The following is a 19,809-nucleotide window of genomic DNA, read 5'->3' as shown; positions in this document are numbered from 1 at the left end:
GACTTCTAGATTACATCCATTCAAATCTTTGGGGGCCATCTCAAGTTCCTTCTAAAGTTAAGTACATGCTCATTTTCATTGATGATTTCTCTAGAAGAGTTTGGGCATATTTCTTGAAGGAGAAGAGTCAAGTGTTTGAAACCTTCAAGCAGTGGAAGACTTTAGTTGAAAAGCAAACAAGTAAGCACATCAAGAGTGTCACGGCCCCATCTTACCGGAGGCACGGCCGGGTGGAGTTCACAAAGCACCAACTCACTCTTCGTGACTCACAAAGTACTACCCCCCCACCCCCAAAGGGATTTATTCGCCTCCTCCACCACTCAAACCCAAGACCAAGGGCTATAGTCACCTTTTTATTGTCACGGTCCCGTCTTACCGGAGGCACGACGAGTGGAGTTCACAAAGCACCAACCCACTCTTCGTGACTCACAAAGTTAAGGCCCCCCCCCCCCCCCCCCCCCTTAAGGGATTATTCGCCTCCCCCATCACTTGAACTCAAGACCAGGGCGTATAGTCAATTAGGAAGCATGGTGAGTACCATTGAGCTAGTGACTATAGCCATTGGTCTTGGGTTCGAGTAGTGGGGGAGGCAAATAAATCCCTTAAAAGGGGGGGGGGGGGGGGGGGGGGGCAGTACTTTGTGAGTCACGAAGAGTGGATTGGTGCTTTGTGAACTCCACCCGGCCATGTCTCCGGTAAGACGGGGTCGTGACAATAAAGCATGGTGAGTACCATTGGGCTAGCTAGCCTAATGGTACTCACCATACTTCCCAATGACTAAGCCCCTTGGTCTTGGGTTCGAGTGGGGGGAGGCAAATAAATCCCTTAAGAGAGGGGGGGGGGGGGGGGGGGGACAGTACTTGTGGAGTCACGAAGAGTGGGTTAGTGCTTGTGAACTCCATCGGTCGTGCCTTCGGTAAGACGAGGCCTTGACAATAAAAAGGTTTTATTGTCACGGCCCCGTCTTACCGAAGGCACAGCCGGGTGGAGTTCACAAAGCACCAACCCACTCTTCGTGACTCACAAAGTACTGTCTAGCCCAATGGTACTCACCATGCTTCCCAATGACTATAGCCCCTGGTCTGGGTTCGAGTAGTGGGGGAGGCGAATAACCCTTAAGGGGGGGACAGTACTTTGTGAGTCACGAAGAGTGGGTTGGTGCTTTGTGAAATCTACCGGCCATGTCTTCGGTAAGACGGGTCGTGACAAAGAGGCTTAGAACAGACAACGGGCTTGAGTTCTGAATGAAAAGTTAATAAGTTTTAAATAAAGACATTGCAAGACATAGAACTGTGTAGAAAATCCATAACAAAATGGAGTTACAGGAAGGATGAACAAACACTACTTGAGAAAGCTCGATGTATGCTTTCAAATGCAGGTGGGGAAGAAGTTTTGGTCTAAGCAGTAAACACAACGTTTGGCTAGCTATCGCTCTTCCAACACATCCATTGAGTGTAAGACCGCAGAAGAGGTATAGGTTGGTCGGTAAGTCCGCCGATTATTCTATATTGAGAGTTTTTGGTTGTCCTGCATATGCTCATGTAATGAAGAAAACTTGAACCAAGAACAAAAAAGTGTGTGTTCCTTGGTATTCATCTAGCGTGAAGGGATGTAGATATGGTATCCAGATCAGAATAAGTTCCTAGTTAGCAGAGATGTGACATTTGACGAGTCTTCCATGCTTAAAGACAAGGAGAAGAGACAACAAGATACATGTTCAGGTCAAGGAGAAAGATCAAGAACAAGTGAATTTGAAGTTGTTGCTCAGCCTACACAATCTCCTAGTTCTATTCCAACTCAAAGTAAACATCAGGTTGATGAAGAAAGCTTAGAAAAGTGGAGGACATTCAGGAAGATCAACAAGAGCAGTCTTATAGCTTGCAAAGATAGACAGAAGAGTGGATTGGTGCTTTGTGAACTCCACCCGGCCATGTCTCGGTAAGACGGGTGTGACAATAAAGGATGGTGAGTACCATTGGGCTAGCTAGCTCTAATGGTACTCACCATACTTCCAATTGGACTATAGCCCCTTGGTCTGGGTTCGAGTGGTGGGGGAGGCGAATAATCCCTTAAGAGGGGGGGGGGGGGGCGGGGGGGGACAGTACTTTGTGAGTCACGAAGAGTGGGTTAGTGCTTTGTGAACTCCACTCGGTCGTGCCTTCGGTAAGACGAGGCCTTGACAATAAAAAGGTTTTTATTGTCACGGCCCCGTCTTACCGAAGGCACAGCCGGGTGGAGTTCACAAAGCACCAACCCACTCTTCGTGACTCACAAAGTACTGTCTAGCCCAATGGTACTCACCATGCTTCCCAATTGACTATAGCCCCTTGGTCTTGGGTTCGAGTAGTGGGGGAGGCGAATAAATCCCTTAAGGGGGGGACAGTACTTTGTGAGTCACGAAGAGTGGGTTGGTGCTTTGTGAACTCTACCCGGCCATGTCTTCGGTAAGACGGGGTCGTGACAAAGAGGCTTAGAACAGACAACGGGCTTGAGTTCTGTAATGAAAAGTTAATAAGTTTTATAGAAATAAAGACATTGCAAGACATAGAACTGTTGTAGAAAATCCATAACAAAATGGAGTTACAGAAAGGATGAACAAAACACTACTTGAGAAAGCTCGATGTATGCTTTCAAATGCAGGCTTGGGGAAGAAGTTTTGGTCTAAAGCAGTAAACACAACAGTTTGGCTAGCTAATCGCTCTTCCAACACATCCATTGAGTGTAAGACCGCAGAAGAGATATGGTCTGGTAAGTCCGCCGATTATTCTATATTGAGAGTTTTTGGTTGTCCTGCATATGCTCATATAAATGAAGGAAAACTTGAACCAAGAACAAAAAAGTGTGTGTTCCTTGGGTATTCATCTAGCGTGAAGGGATGTAGATTATGGTATCCAGATCAGAATAAGTTCCTAGTTAGCAGAGATGTGACATTTGACGAGTCTTCCATGCTTAAAGACAAAGGAGAAGCAACAAAGATACATGTTCAGGTCAAGGAGAAAGATCAAGAACAAGTGGAATTTGAAGTTGTTGCTCAGCCTACACAATCTCCTAGTTCTATTCCAACTCAAAGTAATCATCAGGTTGATGAAGAAAGCTTAGAAAAGTTGGAGGACATTCAGGAAGATCAACAAGAGCAGTCTTATAGCCTTGCCAAAGATAGACCCAGAAGAACCATCAAACCACTAGAGAAGTATAACTATTCAGATTTTGCTTATTGCCTTGCCATTGTCGAAGAGGTGGAATACAGTGAACCTGAAAGCTACAAAGAAGTCATATCTTCTGAAAATGCTGCGAGTTGGATCTCAGCTATGCAAGAAGAAATTTAGTCCCTATAGAAGGATCAAACATGGACACTTGTAAAGCCTCATGAGAAGAAAAAGATTGTTGGCTACAAGTGGATCTATAAAAGGAAGATTGATAATTCAAGTGCCACAGGTGTCAGATACAAGGCCAGGTTAGTGGCTAAAGGTTACAGTCAGATACAAGGCATTGATTTTAATGATGTTTTCTCACAGTTGTTAAGCATATTCATGTTTTATTGTCTTTGGTTGCTACGAATGATTTTGAGCTAGAACAACTAGATGTGAAAACTGCATTTTTGCATGATGATCTTGAGGAGCAGATTTATATGCAGCAACCAGAAGGTTATGAAGTCCCTGGTAAAGAAAACCATGTGTGTTTGCTGAAGAAGTCATTGTATGGCCTTAAGCAATCACCTAGACAATGGTATAAAAGATTTGATTCTGTCATGGGGAACATTGAGTTTAAGAGATCCAGTTATGATAATTGTGTGTATTTCAAGAGGCTTGCAGATGGTACTAATATGTACCTATTACTATATATGGATGATGTGTTAGTTGCAACATCTAACAGGATTGGAATCAAGAAGGTGAAACAACAACTGAGTTTTGAGTTTGATATGAAAGACTTCGGAGCTACCAAAAGAATTCTTGGGATGGAGATCATCAGAGACAAAAATAATAGGACGTTGTATCTTTCACAGAAGGCTTTCACTGAAAAGGTATTAAGGAGGTTTGGCATGAAAAGGGCTAAGCCAATGTCTACTCCTCTTGCAGCTCACTTTAAATTGTCAACAGATTTGTGTCCTACCACAGATAAGGACATAAGTCACATGTCACAGATTCCATATGTAAGTGCAGTTGGAAGCATTATGTATTTGATTGTATGTATCAGGCCAGATATTTAACAAGCTGCTAGTGTTGTAAGCAGATATTTGGTTAATCCAGGCAAACAAAATTGGAAGTAGTCAAGTGGATCCTCAGATACTTGGTAGGCACCACAGATGCATGTTTGGAGTATGGTAGGAGTGGTGACATGTTGACAGGTTTTGTGAACTCAGACTATGCTGGAGATCTTGATAAGAGAATATCGTTGACAGGATATGTGTTCACCAGGGGAGGATGTGCTATCAGTTGGAAAGCTACCCTCCAATCTACAGTTGCTCAGTCTACCACAGAGGCAGAATATATAGCCATTACAAAGGCAGTCAAGGAGGCAATTTGGCTTAGAAATTTAGTTAGTGAAATTACTTTCAAGTCTATTTCTATCATACTTCATTGTGATAGTCAAAGTGCAATTCAATTAACTAAGGATCAGATGTATCATGAGAGAGCCAAGCATATTGATGTCAGATATCACTTTGTTCAAGATGTGTTTGCTAAGGGAGAGATTTTCATCCAGAAGATTAGTACTGCAGACAATCCAGTTGACATGCTCACTAAGCCTTTGCCCATTACTAAGTTCAAGCATTGCTTGAACTTAGTTGGCATCAAGTGTTGAAAATAACCCTTAAGGGGTTTTGTGGAAGAGGTAGAGAATCAAGTCACTCATTGTTGATGTTTTCGAATTTGTGTCAAGGTGGAGATTGTTGATGTCAGTGTGTTTCTTGGTAATGATCATGTATTTAAGGTAGCTGGTAATGGCACAATATATCAATGCATGATGGGGGACATAACACTTTCTGATGTAAACACATTCCAGACTTGAAGAAATTTGATTTCTTTGGGTCCTCCAGAGAAGAATGGCTGCAAGTTTAGGTGTGAATGGAGTGCTCAAAGTTTCAAGGTGCTTTGTCCGTGATAAGTAGAGAGATTTGACCTTTGTATTTTCTACAGGGATCTACAACTATAGGTTCAGCAGCTGTTATCAATTCTTCATCCGATTTAGATAACACTGAACTATGACATATAAGGCTTGGTCACATGAGTGAAAAAGGGATGGCAACATTAGTAGAGAGGTTTGTTGTGTGGACAACAAACAGGGAAGTGGAGTTTTGCGAGCATTGTGTATTTGGAACATAAGAGATTGAGCTTACATAGCCATACCACAGACAAAGGGAACTCTAGATTACATCCATTCAGCTCTTAGGGGCCATCTCAAGTTCCTTCTAAAGGTACTAAAGCTTGTTAGTGAATGTTAATGTATGCCCTAGTAACCCTTCATATTGTCAGTTTCAGAGCATTTGTCTTGTATCAATATATCATAAATAATAGAGAAAGTTCTTTAATACATATATATAAATTGCTTCCTTATTCAGTCATGCATTTAAATAAAGTATCTATATGAATTGTCTAGATGAGTCATTTAATCGGTAAATGAATTTATCAAAAGGTTCCCTATGGAACAATATAATTGGGCAACTATATGGCATATGGCATACTAGATGCTTCGCAAGATATCATGAGTTGATATAAGTATAGATGGCGATGATAGTCATGTCACTGGGGCATTAGTATGGATTAGCGGTTGGTGAACTGTTTTTCGAATTTGACCGAATAACTACAAATCACTTGGACAGATTTATCGTTTGGTTATATCAGTGCACGATGTAGTCCTTTGACCTAAGACATTGTAGTCGGATCCGATCGATGTGTATGGTTCATACGGTGTATAAGTATAGACTAGTCATGTTTATGATAAAGCCTATTTGGTCATGCGTTGTTCATATGTGAAAATGACAATGGTCAAGATATGATCCATTGACTCAAAAATATAGGATCAGAGGTATCACGGACTCCGTCATATCCGGGTCCCTGGACGAACATCGATAAATGTCAAAAATCAAATCTCTGGCCAGAGTCTATATTAGTCATACGAAAGTAAGTTTGTGATGAAAGTTCCAGACTATTGATCGACGATTTGGTAGAGATCAAGTTTAGGATTTTGATGTTCCTGAATCTGTACTCGATCAAGATATCTCAATGGAAGGACTTTACCTGCAGGTAACTATGATTTGAAAAAGGTTCGATGAAGTATTTCTTCTCATGGTTTAGGGACTATGCACTATACCTGATGTTTACCATAGTCGTTGGGCCTCTTGACAGGTTTTTGGATTCATTGAAACCGACTCATGGCTAATCCCACGGTAGACCTACATGGTCACACCAATAGCCTTGAGAAGTAGAGAAGGATAAGAAGAAAATGATATCCGAAAGGGCTAGCACCTTTCGAGGGTGATGACAGAATTTCATGGTAATTTTTACATAGAAATTATTCGTGACATTTTAAAGGTTAAAATGGTCAAGCATAATTATTGATTTAATTATTATATCTTAAAGCGTTAAGATAAATGAGATGAACTAATAACCTTTTATAGTTAAAGAAAAGGTAACTTACGTGTTGTTAATTTAACTAGTGTAGTTTACATGGGCCCTTGAATAATGTTGATTATTCAAAGGCCAATTAATAAATGCTTGGGCCCTTTTACATAAGATTTTATTAGGGCACAAGTGAAAAGAAGGAATTACAAAATGACCTATATATATATATAAATGCAATGGTCCATTTTAGGTCAAGTTGTTCATTGTTCAATCAAAAGAAAAACACAAACTTTCTCTTAGGTTCGGCCACCCTCTCTTTCTCTCAAGGTGGTGTTAAGTGTGGAGGGTTCATAGCTTTGAGTCTTGGCTTCATCAAACCTAAGCTTTAAGGAGAAGGTATATGTTAATTTAGCTTTATTTAAGTTTTGAATCCTATAATCCATATCTTACATTATTTTTACATGCTTTCCATCATTTTCCCACCACCTCTTCATGGTTTTTCAAAGCTAAGTATCTCATTTTCATTGATGATTTCTCTAGAAGAGTTGTGGCATATTTCAGAAGAGAAGTCAAGTGTTTAAACCTTCAAGCAGTGAAGACTTTAGTTGAAAGCAAACAGTAACACATCAAGACATTTAAATATATGCGCACATATATTTAAATATAATCTCACTAATTTTAATTTTAATATTAAAATTAAATACAGGCAACAACCTCAGCAAATTTAATTGCATTGTGAGATTACGAAAATACCCTTTCATCCTAAAAGACGAAAATACCCCTTTCACAAAACGATTCTTAAATCATCTTCTAAGTATGTGACCTGTAAGCTCCTTATTATATCGGCAGTGAGTAGTATCGTGATTAACACCAATTAATCGTCTCATTACTCATAGACCAAGATTGGCCCATAGCAAGGCATCATGGCCACCCGATAGATTCGGATTCAGCAAAACAGCTACCTATCAACAATATAGTTACCGTGCAATCAAATCCTTTCATCATTTGTTATCTCATCGAGACTGAGTTACATAAATAGTGTCAACCTTAGTTATCCTCGATATCTATGTATTCAGTTACTGGACCAATATTGAATAATAAATTGGATTGAGTAACAACTCAATCCCACTGTGGCCACAACTTTAGTGTCATTGCCATTCACTGAATTGTGTCGTAAGATAACTTCTCCTGTACCTGGGAGTGATGAATCAGTTGTCGATCCACCATAGTCTTGATACACTCCTTGATGCAGCCAATCACTACCGTATTGATAGCTCTAAATAGAACAACGTTGGGCACGTGTCAAACTACACCAATCGGTGCACAAGGCGCTCTGGTGATCTCCAGTCTAAGGATCACATGCATCACCATTTCTTAGAGGATTTATTCCATAGACACTGGGGTTACCATCCATATGAATCCTCTGGTAGGTCTGTCCAATGAACTTGCCTCCAACAAGCACCCATGCTTTGCACCAGGTTGTCGGCAAACAACTTTGACAAGTGAGTTCAGTCACTGCCTTTCGACAGGGTCGTTCAACGCTATGATAGCTTTACCGTATTATTCGTGTCCTTGATCAGAATAATATGGGGCTATGGACATTTCTAGAATGATCACCATATGTGATCATAGGGTTCTCACTATCAAGATTTGAAACACTTGATACCCTCGTCACGGTTCTACCATCCTAAGGGCATATATCATTACATATAACTATGATTTACACGATATAGACGGATATGCCTTTTTATTGATGAATAAACATTAATTACAAAGTCAAACTCACAATAATAGATTGGCTCTAGGGCACCTACTCTAACAAATTCTATTTATATTGTCCTTATCTATTTAAATGTTTAGTAAGGGCATTTTTGTATTCTCAAGGTCTTAGGGTTTTAGTATATAAACTCCCTAATGTCATTGGTGAGACATCATTCTATTCCTCTTTATTCTTTTTCTTCCTGAAATCTATTGAGAAAGAGAGAGAGAGCAGATTTGTAATCAGACTTTGATTATAGTGGATTATTCTCCATCCTCTGCCTATGGTTTTTCCCAATTTGGGTTTCCACGTAAATCCTTGTGTCACTTGTTTTATATTTCTCACTTGTTTCATTTGAATTTCATAGTTTTTGGGTATATTTCATAACAAACTGGTATCAGAGCCAGGTTTAATGGCATACACTTCAAGATCCGGCATGATCGAATTATCCTCTAAGGCTGAAATTGAGAAGTTTGATGGTATAACAAGCTTTGCAATATGGCAAGTCAGAATGATGGCAGTATTGACAAAGGAAGGTACCAAAAAGGCACTGCGAGAGAAGGCAAAGAAGTCTGAGACTATGATAGATGCTGAATGGGAGGATATGGATGAGAAAGCCCTTTCATCAATCCAGCTAGCAGTGACTTCCGATGTACTCAGAGAGATATTGGAATTGAAGACAGTAGTAGAAGCATGGAAAAAGTTGGAGAATAAGTACCAGACAAAATCTCCCACGAACAGGCTATAGTTAAAGTAATGTCTTTACATATTGCGAATGTTAGAAGGTAGTTCCTTAAATTCGCATCTAGCTGGATTTTCATCAATAATTACAGACTTAAGTAAAATTGATGGGAAAATTGAGGATGAGGATCAAACTCTTTTACTGTTATGTTCTTTGCCTACTTCATATAAAAATTTTTAGAGACACTATGATTTATGGTAGAGATGAACTGTCCCTAGAAAAGGTTAAGTCAAATTTAGAAACAAAAGAAAAGATTGATAAAAATTTGGTAGTTAACGAAGGGAGTAATAAGAGTGTTGGGTTGTTTGTGGATAGAGGAAGAACTAAAGAGAGAAATTCAAATTCAAGAAAGTCTAGGTCTAAGTCTAGACTTAGGAATTTGACATGTAATTATTGCAAGAAGAAGGGACATATTAAGACAGACTGTTTCAAATGGAAGAATGAGCAGAAAGCAGATGAAAATAAGTCTAAGTCAGAAGAAGCAAATATTGCAGATAATGATAATGGCGAACTACTATGTGTGAATGACACTAAACATGATTTGAGATAAGTTGGGTCATGGATATAAGAGCCTCACAACATCCGACTCCTAACAGAGATTAGTTTGTAACCTATTAGCCATTCAATGGAAGTGTGTTTCTTGGTAATGATCATGTATTTAAGGTAGCTGGTATAGGCACAATATAGATCAAGATGCATGATGGGGGATCATAACACTTTCTGATGTTAAACACATTCCAGACTTGAAGAAGAATTTGATTTCTTTGGGTCCTCCAGAGAAGAATGGCTGCAAGTTTAGGTGTGAAGATGGAGTGCTCAAAGTTTCAAAGGGTGCTTTGTCCGTGATAAAGGTAGAGAGATTTGACACTTTGTATTTTCTACAGGGATCTACAACTATAGGTTCAATAGCTGTTATCAATTCTTCATCCGATTTAGATAACACCAAACTATGACATATAAGGCTTGGTCACATGAGTGAAAAAGGGATGGCAACATTAAGTAAGAGAGGTTTGTTGTGTGGACAACAAATAGGGAAGTTGGAGTTTTGCGAGCATTGTGTATTTGGGAAACATAAGAGATTGAGCTTTAACATAGCCATACACAAGACAAAGGGAACTCTAGATTACATCCATTCAGATCTTTAGGGGCCATCTCAAGTTCCTTCTAAAGGTACTAAAGCTTGTTAGTGAATGTTAATGTATGCCCTAGTAACCCTTCATATTGTCAGTTTCAGAGCATTTTGTCTTGTATCAATATATCATAAATAATAGAAGAAAGAGTTCTTTAATACATATATATAAATTGCTTCCTTTATTCAGTCATGCATTTAAAATAAAGTATCTATATGAATTGTCTAGATGAGTCATTTAATCGGTAAATGAATTTATCAAAAGGTTCCCTATGGAAGCAATATAAGTTGGGCAACTATATTGCATAGTAGGCATACTAGATGCTTCCGAAAGATATCATGAGTTGATATAAGTATAGATGGCGATGATAGTCATGTCACTGGGGCATTAGTATGGATTAGCGGTTGGTGAACTGTTTTTCGAATTTGACCGAATAACTACAAATCACTTGGACAATGATTTATCGTTTGGTTATATCAGTGCACGATGTAGTCCTTTGACCTAAGACATTGTAGTCGGATCCGATACAGATGTGTATGGTTCATACGGTGTATAAGTATAGACTAGTCATGTTTCGTATGATAAAGCCTATTTGGTCATGCGTTGTTCATATGTGGAAATGAACAATGGTCAAGATATGATCCATTGACTCAAAAATATAGGATCAGGAGTATCACTGACTCCGTCTAGATCCGGGTCCCTGGACGAACATCGATAAATGTCAAAAATCAAAATCTCTGGCCAGAGTCTATTATTAGTCATACGAAAGTAAGTTTGTGATGACAAGTTCCAGACATATTGATCGACGATTTGGTAGAAGATCAAGTTTAGGATTTTGATGTTCCATGAATCTGTACTCGATCAAGATATATCAATGGAAGGACTTTACCTGCATGGTACATATGATTTGAAAAAGGTTCGATGAAGTATTTCTTCATCATGGTTTAGGGACTATGGCACATTACCTGATGTTTACCATAGTCGTTGGGCCTCTTGACAGGTTTTTGGATTCATTTGAAACCGACTCATGGCTAATCCACGGTAGACCTACATGGTCACACCAATAGCCTTGAGAAGTTAGAGAAGGATAAGAGAGAGAAATGATTATCCGAAGAGGGCTAGCACCTTTCGAGGGTGATGACAGAATTTCTATGGTAATTTTTACATAGAAAATTATTCGTGACATTTTAAAGGTTAAAATGGTCAAGCAATAATTAATTGATTTAATTATTATATCTTAAAGCGTTAAGATAAATGAGATGAACTAAAATAACCTTTTAATAGTTAAAGGGAAAAAGGGTAAACTTACGTGTTGTTAATTTAAACTAGTGTAGTTTACATGGGCCCTTGAATAATGTTGATTATTCAAAGGCCAAATTAATAAATGCTTGGGCTCCTTTTACAATAAGATTTTATTAGGGCATACAAGTGAAAAGAAGGAATTACAAAATGACCTATATATATATATATAAATGCAAATGGTTCCATTTTAGGTCAAGTTGTTCATTGTTCAATCAAAAGAAAAACACAAACTTTCTCTTAGGTTCGGCCACCCTCTCTTTCTCTCAAGGTGGTGTTAAAGTGTGGAGGGTTCATAGCTTTGAGTCTTGGCTTCATCAAACCTAAGCTTTAAGGAGAAGGTATAATGTTAATTTATGCTTTATTTAAAGTTTTGAATCCTATAATCCATATCTTACATGTCTTTTTTACATGCTTTCCATCATTTTTTCGCCACCTCTTCATGGTTTTTCAAAGCTAAGTACATGCTCATTTTCATTGATGATTTCTCTAGAAGAGTTTGGGCATATTTTAGAAGGAGAAGAGTCAAGTGTTTGAAACCTTCAAGCAGTGGAGGACTTTAGTTGAAAAGCAAACATGTAAACACATCAAGAGGCTTAGAACAGACAACGGGCTTGAGTTTTGTAATGAAAAGTTCAATGAGCTCTGTAGAAATGAAGGCATTGTAAGACATAGAACTGTTGTAGGAACTCCATAGCAAAATGGAGTTGTAGAAAGGATGAATAGAACACTACTTGGGAAAGCTCGATGTATGCTTTCAAATGTAGGCTTGGGGAAGGGGTTTTGGGCTGAAGCAGTAAACGCAGTAGTTTGGCTAGCTAACTGCTCTCCAAACACATCCATTGAGTGTAAGACTATAAAAGAGGTATGGTCTGATAAGCCCACTGATTACTCTATATTGAGAGTTTTTGGTTGTCTTGCATATGCTCATGTAAATGAAGAAAAGCTTGAACCAAGAGCAAAGAAGTGTGTGTTCCTTGGGTATTTATCTAGTGTGAAGGGATACAAATTATGGTATCCAGATCACAATATCTTCTTAATTAGCAGAGATGTGGCATTTGACGAGTCTTCCATGATCAAAGATAAAGGAGAAAAGTCAAGAAAGACACATGTTCAAGTCAAGGAGAAAGATCAAGAATAGGTGGAGTTTGAAGTTGTTGCTCAACCTACACAATCTCCTAGTTCTATTCCAACTTAGAGTGATCATCAAGTTGATGAAGAAAGCTCAGAAAAGTCAGAGGAGATTCAGGAAGATCAACAAGAGCAATCTTATAGCCTTGCTAGAGATAGACCCAGAAGAACCATCAAACCACCAGAGAAGTATGGCTATTCAAATTTTGCTTATTGCCTTGCCATAGCCGAAGAGGTGGAATACAGTGAACCTGGAGGCTACAAAGAAGCCATATCTTTTGAAAATGCTACGAGTTAGATTTTAACTATGCAAGAAGAAATTCAGTCCCTGTAGAAGAATCAAACATGGACACTTGTAAAGCCTCCTAAGAAGAAGAAGATTGTTGGCTGCAAGTGGGTTTATAAAAGGAAGATTGATAATTCAAGTGCCACAGATGTCAAATTCAAGGCCAGGTTAGTGGCTAAAAGGCTACAATCAGATACAAGGTATTGATTTTAATGATGTTTTCTCACCAGTTGTTAAGCATACTTCTATTCGTGTTTTATTATCTTTGGTTGCTATGAATGATTTTGAGCTAAAACAACTAGATCTGAAAACTGCATTTTTGCATGGTGATCTTGAGGAGCAGATTTATATGCAACAACCAGAAGGTTATGAAGTCCCAGGTAAAGAAGACCATGTGTGTTTGCTAAAGAAGTCATTGTATGGCCTTAAGTAGTCGCCTAGATAGTGGTATAAAAGATTCGATTCTATCATGGGATTGAGTTTAAGAGATTCAGTTATGATAATTGTGTGTATTTCAAGAGGCTTCCAGATGGTACTAATAAGTACCTATTGCTTTATGTGGATGATATGTTAGTTGCAGCATCTAACAGGACTGGAATCAAGAAGGTGAAACAATAGCTGAATTTTGAGTTTGATATGATAGACTTGGGAACTACCAAAAGAATTCTTGGAATGGAGTTCATCAGAGACAAAATAATGTATGTTTCACAGAAGGCTTTCGCAGAAAAAGGTATTAAATAGGTTTGGCATGAAAAGAGCTAAGCCAGTGTCTACTCCTCTTGCAGCTCACTTTAAATTGTCAGCAGACTTGTGTCTTACCACAGATAAGGACATGAGTCACATGTCACGGATTCCATATGCAAGTGTAGTTGGGAGCATTATGTATTTGATGGTATGTACTAGACCAGATATTGCACAAGCTGTTAGTGTTGTAAGCAAATATTTAGCTAATCCAGGCAAACAACATTGGGAGGCAATCAAGTGGATCCTCAGATACTTGGCAGGCACCAAAGATGCATGTTTAAAGTATGGTAGGAGTGGTGACAGGTTGACAGGTTTTGTGGACTCAGACTATGCAGGAGATCTTGATAAGAGAAGATCATTGACAGGATATGTGTTTACCATGGGAGGATGTGCTATGAGTTGGAAAGCTACCCTCCAATCTACAGTTGCCCAGTCTACCATAGAGGCAGAATATATGGCTATTGTAGAGGCAGTCAAGGAGGCAATTTGGCTTAGACATTTAGTCAGTGAAATTACTTTCAAGTATATTTCTATCATACTTCATTGTGATAGTCAAAGTGCAATTCATTTAACTAAGGATCATATGTATCATGAGAGAGCCAAGCATATTGATGTCAAATATCACTTTGTTTGGGATGTGTTTGCTAAGGGAGAGATTTTCATCCAAAAGATTAGTATTGCAGACAATCCAGTTGACATGCTCACCAAGCCTTTGCCCATTACTTAGTTCAAGCATTGCTTGAGCTTAGTTGGCATCAAGTGTTGAAAATAAACATTAAGGGGGTTTTGTGGAAGAGGTGGAGAATCAAGTCACTCATTTTTTATGTTTTTGAATTTGTGTCAAGGTGGAGATTGTTGATGTGTGACACAAATTCTGTTTATATTGTCCTTATCTATTTAGATGTTTAGAAATGACATTTTTGTATTCTCAAGGTCTAAGGGTTTTAGTATATAAACTCCCTAATGTCATTGGTAAGACATCATTCTATTTATTTTTATTCTTTTTCTTGATGAAATCTATTGGGAAAGAGAGAGAGAGCAAATTAGTAATCAAATTTTGATTATATTGGATTATTCTCCATCCTCTGCCCATGGTTTTTCCCAATTTGGGTTTCCACGCAAATCCTTGTGTCACTTGTTTTATATTTTTCGCTTGTTTCATTTGACTTTCATAGTTTTTGGTTTATATTTCATAACACAATTGAACTGAAACTACAACTTCCAAGTTGTACCGCGACAATAATTTTATTCTGCTGTGGCGTTGTTCTTTTTGGAATTTTGGGGACTGGTTTACTCTTCTTTGTTGTGTGGCTATAATATTCTTTCTAACTAGTAGTTCTTTGGAAAAATATAAGTAAAGCTCACTAAACATATTATAGAAAATATATATGTATGTAAGAATGTAATAGTGGGCCCAAAATAATTTTACTTTATATACAAATCTCTACATCATGTAATAATAGTACATAAATAGGTGCAAAGTAATCTCGGACAGTGCTGCCATTCTACTCCGCTATTTGACGTTCCTCTCGACCGCATCTCATCTATTACTTGCAAAAATAGTGAAATCAATGGAGTGAGCACTAAATTGCTTAGTAAGTAAACCCACAAAACTTCTATTCTTCCTTCGTTACTCAGATTCGGATTTTCTTTCCTTACTCCAAGCTTCTCTATTCTTCTCTGCTCTTTCTAAGATTCTAGTTTCTTACTTACTGATATGTAAACACTGTAACGCCCCGCTTGAGGTACGTTGTTATTGTTTCCTCTTTTGCCCTTAATCGAGTTGGTTTTGTTATTAATTGTTTGATTGAGTTTTAGATATTTTCTTCCTTAAGGACAATTTGACCTTTCTACCCCTAATTAGCAGGAAAAGTGGGGAGTTAATTGTAAGGATTTTTCATGGAGAATAGGTTGAGATGGGGGTGAGTTTGTAATGAATCAAAGGATATGGATGGAATTCCCAAANTTTTAATGGGTTAAGTGTTTGATTGTTTTACTTTCATATGAGTATGCTTTGGTTGTGTGTTTACTCTGAGTTTTAATGGATATTGTGATGAACATGATGAGATTGAGAAATGAGTCATGTTATGCTTCTTGGGTAATCACCATTATAATATTGGATGCTAGAGATAGATTCAAGAATTAATGAAATCATTGTAGGATTCTTTTGCTTAATGAGTTCGGAATTGTTAATCTTCAAATTGTTGGGTGCGGAAGGTTAATAAGGATGAATAGGAAAACATAGCTCGAGAGGGTATGTTTAACATCTTAGTGAGTTCGATTTACAACCATTGCGTATGAATGTGATTGTAGTGTAATCGTTAGGTTTAACCCATAAAATCCAAATGAAGTCAAAACCCTACCTATTTTGCTTGAATTGATTATCCGTGTTTTAATATTGCACTCTTAGTTAAATTTTAGTTTAAAATTTATTGTTAAGTTTAATTGCAATTGGCTCCCATCAATCCAAAGAAGTCGTTTGCTTCAACTTGATAACATTAGTAGACTTAGTGCTTAGCTAACTATCCTCATGGGAACGATACTCTACTCATCATTATATTACTTGTGCGATTAGTATACTTGCTACATATTGCATGTTGTAGGAAACACGCATCAGGCTATAGTCGGATATAAGGCATTGATTTTAATGATGTTTTCTCACTAGTTGTTAAGCATACTTCTATTCGTGTTTTATTGTCTTTGGTTGCTACGAATGATTTTGGGCTTGAACAACTAGATGTGAAAACTGCATTTTTGCATGGTTATCTTGAGGACAGATTTATATGCAGCAACCAGAAGGTTATGAAGTCCCTTGTAAAGAAGACCATGTGTGTTTGCTGAAGAAGTCATTGTACAGCCTTAAGCAGTCACCCAGACAGTGGTATAAACAATTTGATTCTATCATGGGGAATATTGAGTTTAAGAGATCCAGTTATGATAATTGTGTTTATTTCAAGAGGCTTCCAGATGGTACTAATATTTACCTATTGCTTTATGTGGATAATATGTTAGTTGTAACATTTAACAAGACTAAAATCAAGAAGGTGAAACAATAGTTGAGTTCTGAGTTTGATATGAAGGACTTGGGAGCTGCCAAAAGAATTCTTGGGATGGAGATCGTCATAGACAAACATAATGGCACGTTGTATCTTTCACAGAAGGCTTTCGCAGAAAGTGTATTAAGTAGGTTTGGCATGAAAAGGGCCAAGCCAGTGTCTACTCCTCTTGCAACTCACTTTAAATTGTCAGTAGACTTGTGTCCTACCACAAATAAGGACATAAGTCACATGTCACGGATTCCATATGCAAGTGTAGTTGGGAGCATTATGTATTTGGTGGTATGTACCAGACCAGGTATTATACAAGTTGTTAGTGTTGTAAGCAGATATTTGACTAATCCAGGCAAACAATATTGGGAGGCAGTCAAGTGGATCCTTAGATACTTGGTAGGCACCACATATGCATGTTTGGAGTATGGTAGGAGTGTGATAGGTTGACAGGTTGTGTGGACTCAAACTATGCAGGAGATCTTAATAAGAGAAGATAATTGATAGGATACGTGTTCACCATGGGAGGATGTGCTATTAGTTGGAAAGTTGCCCTCCATTCTTCAGTTGCTCAGTCTACCATAGAGGCATAATATATGTCCATTGTAGAGGCAGTCAAGGAGGCAATTTGGCTCAGAAATTTAGGTAGTGAAATCGTTTTCAAGTCTATTTCTATTATACTTCATTGTGATAGTCAAAGTACAATTCACATAATTAAGGATCAGATGTATCATGAGAGAACCAAGCATATTAATGTCAGATCTAACTTTGTTCGGGATTTGTTTGCTAAAGGAGAGATTTTCATCCAGAAGATTAGTAATGCAGACAATCTAGTTTATATGCTCACCAAGCCTTTGCCCATTAGTAAGTTCAAGCATTGCTTGAACTTAATTGGCATCAAGTGTTGAAAATAACCATTAAGGGGTTTTGTGGAAGAGGTGGAGAATCAAGTCACTCTTGTTAATGGTTTCAAATCAATGTTAAGGTGGAGATTGTTAATGTGTGACACAAATTCCTTTTATAATGCCCTTATCTGTTTTTGTGTTTAGTAAGGGCATTTTTGTATTCTTAAGGACTTAAGGTTTTAGTATATAAACTCCCTAATGTCATTGGTGAGAAACTATTCTTTATTCTTTTTCTTCCTGAAATTTATTGAGAAAGAGAGAGTATATTTGTAATCAGACTTTCACTATAATGGATTATTCTCCATCCTCTGCCCATGGTTTTTTCCCAATTTAGGTTTCCACGTAAATTCTTTGTGTCACTTGTTTTATATTTCTCGGTTGTTATTTGACCTTTTTGCATCACACTTTTCATAGATCTTGGGCATATTTCATAACACTATATCTATGAGATTCCAATCACTTTAGAAAGGGGATAAGATGAGGAATAGATTTTCAAACCCTTTAAAGTGCCTCGACTAAGGTTTCTTATAGTGACAATTCTAAGATTTGGCAGAAAAGCCTATTACTCTCAAATCAGGTTTCCGTCAGATAAATTATTATTACTTTTTTTTTTTTTTTTTTATCATCGGGGGTATTCAGACCAGTTTGTACACACCTCAACTAATCCCCTGGGACTTTGGAACTGCTGGCCCGGAAAGAGCCATATTAATACTTGGGGAGACTTGAACTAAGAAGCTTATGGAACTCCTTTTGCTCTTTTACCATTAGGCCACCTAGTGGTGGTTTCTTGTAAGTAATTGATCTACATACGCAGCGGAAAACAAAAATTCAATCGGTAAATCAATTACCTTTCTTTGTCTAGATCCGAGTATAGATTATACCATTTACTTGTTTATAAGCAAAAATCTATTAAGTAAATCCATTCAAGGATTAGAATACATACGTACGTTTGGAGGCTCCTTCGAATATCTCTGATTTCGGATAGGAACACTGTTCACGGTTATCATTCATGGTTACTATTCACCATCTACTGTTCACCTGATTTTTTGCCAATCTATCCAAAGTAGGATTGCACTCACGGAAGTCCACACGAAGATAATCTGCAGAACCCTTGATTATTTTGCTAGAACAATCAAGGGCTTCAAGAATCAAGAAAGAAGAAAAAGAAAAGCTTTCTTCTTGAGAGAGAGAGAGATAGGGTGGCTAGGGTTTTAATTGAATGAATAATTCCACTATGGTTTTGTTTAAGTTGCACTTATATAGAGCAAAAATTAAAACTCTATTCCACTTAGGAATAGCCATGGGCTCCAACCCTAGTTCACCCTTGCAACCAAACACACCCTTTATGGTATTTTAATTAATTAATTATTATTATAATTAAAATTAATTAATATATAATAATAGATTAACATTCAATTAATAATAATAATTCATTTAAATATATACATAGATATATTTAAATATAATCTCACTAATTTAATTTTAATATTAAAATTAAATATAGGCAACAACCTTAACAAATTTAATTGCACTGTGAGATTACCAAAATACCATTTCGTCCTAAAAGATGAAAATAGCCTTCTCACAAATTGATTCTTAAATTATCTTCTAAGTGTGTGACCCGTAGGCTCCTCATCATATCGGTAGTGTGTAGTATCGCGATAAACACCAATTAATTATCTCACTACACACAGACCAAGATTGGCCTCTAGCGAGGCATTATGGCCACCTGATAGATTCGGATTCAGCGAAACCGTAGCCTGTCAACGATATGGTTACTGTGCAATCAAATCTTTTCATCAACTGTTATCTCATCGAGACTGAGGTACAGAAATAGTGTCAACCTTAGATATCCTCGACATGTTTGTATTCAGTTACTGGAACAATGACAGGAATATTAAATTGGATCGAGCATCAACTCAATCCCACTGTGGCCAGAGATTTAGTGTCATTGCCATTTAGTGAATCACCCATTGCGATAACTTCTCCTATACCTAGGAGTGATGAATCCTTTGTCGATCCACCATAGTCTCAATACACTTCTCAATGTAGCCAATCACTACTGTATTGATAGCTCTGAATAGAACTACGTTGGGCTAGTGTCAAACTACACCAATTGGTGCACAAGGCGCTCCGGTGATCTCAAGTCTAAGGATCACATGCACCACCATCCGTTAAAGGATATATTCCATAGACATTGGGGTTA

This window comes from Pistacia vera, unplaced genomic scaffold (assembly GCF_008641045.1).
Source record: "Pistacia vera cultivar Batoury unplaced genomic scaffold, PisVer_v2 Contig780, whole genome shotgun sequence".
Classification (NCBI taxonomy): domain Eukaryota; kingdom Viridiplantae; phylum Streptophyta; class Magnoliopsida; order Sapindales; family Anacardiaceae; genus Pistacia; species Pistacia vera.
This window is presented reverse-complemented; position numbering follows the sequence as displayed.